This window comes from Perognathus longimembris, unplaced genomic scaffold, assembly GCF_023159225.1.
Source record: "Perognathus longimembris pacificus isolate PPM17 unplaced genomic scaffold, ASM2315922v1 HiC_scaffold_5821, whole genome shotgun sequence".
Classification (NCBI taxonomy): domain Eukaryota; kingdom Metazoa; phylum Chordata; class Mammalia; order Rodentia; family Heteromyidae; genus Perognathus; species Perognathus longimembris.
Genome location: NW_025961291.1, coordinates 45,271 through 48,288, shown reverse-complemented (window position 1 = coordinate 48,288; position 3,018 = coordinate 45,271).

The following is a 3,018-nucleotide window of genomic DNA, read 5'->3' as shown; positions in this document are numbered from 1 at the left end:
AAGGCAACTCTTCCATGAAAATACAGCCAGGGGTCAATATAGTTTTTGATTAGTGCCGGAATGGCTGCCATTTTAAACTCTGTTAATGGTTGATTGGAGGCTCTATGGGACTTTGCCATGGCTCCTGCTTGTTTACAATCTAATCTAGTAGCATCTTAATTTGGATTGAAAGACAGCCTTGGGAATTTTTGCTCAGTGCTTTTCAGAGTGTTCTGGAATGACACGTTACCTGATGCTACCTGAGGGAGGGTACTTGGGCAGTCACAGCTTCTTAGAGTCCTGATCTACCTATGAGAGCGCCAGAAGTGCAAGGCTGTGATTCCACCACAGTCCTGTGTGACTATGGAGCTGTGCACATGACTGCAGAGAGCCTTCTTGGTATACAGTAGGCACATTTGCAGAGGAGCTGATCCAGCTAACCAGTCTATCTGGAGCAGAAATTACAAGCCTGCTAATTAGAGTGATGTTCACCTTCGAGCTAAGCGCTAGGCACCTGTGGACTTTGCCAGAATTTGGAATTCTGAATGGTTTGACCAGAGGAAAGGAAAGGAATAGGCCAAAGAGGCCATCTCAGGGAAATTGCTTACAATCAGAACTGGACATAGCCCAAGGACCTGCTTCTTCCTTTACCAGAAAAATGCTCATTCTTCCCCTTTCATGACTGCACCCTTGTTCCAGTATTGACTATTTTCATTTTTCTTTTGTTTTCTGGCCTAGTACTCTGCACAAACCCAGGGCTCCATAGTCTGAGATATGCCCTCCCCAGTTGGCACAGTTTTCTAACCTCTACGACCTAGCTGCTCTGTTAATTCTCCTTCCTCTTTCCATGCAGTTCTGGGACTATTCTCCAGTGTTCAATAATCCCTTGCTGTCTAGTGTTCTCTCCCTTTCTCTCTTTTTACTAATTGTAAAGTGATATTCACTAATGTTAATATTTATTGAACATATCTCATCATCATGTGCCAGGCCCATTTAAAGCATTTTAATAACAGTAGCTGATACTTATTATGCACCCACTGTGTGCCAAGTACTGTTTTTGGTACAGGGAATGTGAAGTAGTTGACACAGTGACTGCTTCTCTCCAATCATGTTTTTCTAAGGGACCGGTGGAATCCATCAGTAGACAAACCCCAGAACGTGGCAAGAAGGGACATGTGGAAGGCTTGTGGAAAGAGGGGCTGCCTGTCTGCTATGTGACTCCTCAGGCCTCCCTATCATTCACTCACAGTTCCACTTTTGTCCAGAGCCCAGCTCAAGTCCTGCACCTGCACTATGACCCTTCTCTCCTTTTTTTTTTTACATTCTTTTGAGATATTGGTGATAGCCAGCCATTCCTATCCATTGCCTTTGTGGAAGGGAAATGCATACGTTGTAGGGCACTTCACCATTGCATTCTAGGACCCACAGTTGGAGCATTTGACACTGACTCCTCACAAGAGCTTAACTCTTTCCACTTAAAGAGAAGGAAACAGACTTTCTGAAGGTTACATCTGGTAAGTGACTGAGCCAGGATTTGAACTCAGGTCCTGTAGAATCCACAAGCTTCTCTTTGCCACTAGCCCAATCCTCTCCAGTATGATCAGGACCCTGGTTTGATCTTTCAATCCTGCTCTTGTTCCCCGTAGGGAAAAGGCAACTTGTCTTAGAGACATGGGTCATAGTTCACGTAGCTTCTGGTTTTGTAAATCTGGGTTTTCTCCTTTGACTACTCTTGCAGGTGTTGTGTAGGTGAACATAGCTATGCCTATGCACACAAGGTAAGCATTTTTTTTACATTCCCTCTCCTTAAGTACTCTTGCTGAATGCCCAATGTTGGACCAGACCTGAGCACATGAAGCCTCTACTCTTCAGTAGAGGGTTGTCTCGGTGTAGAGGCCAATCCTCACATCGGAGCACAGCCCTGGCCACCCTCTGAGCACCCATGGCTCCTCTAGTCCTTCCTACCATCTTGCCGGCCTCATGAGTTCCCTTAGTGCATGCAGTCCTAGCTGCTGAGAAAACCTACACATCTAAAAATAGACCTAACTTTTTATAAGTGATGGTCTTGAGAGACACGAAACTTATTTCACTAGATCTTTCCAGGGCTCGGAACACATTTTTTTTATGTTTTTATTATAAAACTGATGTACAGAGAGGTTACAGTTTCACACGTTAGGCATTGGATACATTTCTTGTACTGTTTGTTACCTTGTCCCTCATATCCCCCTCCACCTCCCCCTGTCCCCCCCTGAGGTGTTCAGTTCACTTACACCAAACAGTTTTGCAAGTATTGCTTTTGTTGTTGTTTCTCGTATTTTATCCTTTGTCTCTCAATTTTGGTATTCCCTTTGAATTTCCTAATTCTAATACCAGTACACACTGTTTCCCATACACTCAGATAAGACTACAGAGATAGTGTAGATACAATCACAAGAAGGTGATACACGTACATCATCAATAGTAGAAACTACAGATACACATGGGATGTTGAAAGTAGTTTCAACTCTGATATAACAATCATTTTCATAAAATGGAGTTCATTTCACTTAGCATCATCTTATGGGATCATAAGGGTATAGCTATTGGGCTCTTGTGATCCTCTGTTGTGACTTGCCTAAACCTGTGCTAATTAGTCCCAATAAGGGAGACCATAGAGTCCATGTTTCTTTGGGTCTGGCTCACTTCACTTAGTATAATTTTTTCCAAGTCCTTCCATTTCCTTACAAATGGGGCAATGTCATTCTTTCTGATAGAGGCATAAAATTCCATTGTGTATATGTACCACATTTTCCTGATCCATTCGTCTACATAGGGGCATCTGGGTTGGTTCCAGATTCTCGCTATGACAAATTGTGCTGCAATGAACATTGTTGTGCTGGTGGCTTTACTTTGATTTTGTTTGTAGTTTTTTGGATAAATACCCAAAAGTGGGGTTGCTGGGTCATAGGGGAGTTCTACATTTAGCCTTCTGAGGAATCTCCATACTGCTCGCCAGAGTGGCTGAACCAGTTTACATTCCCACCAACAATGAAGTAGGGT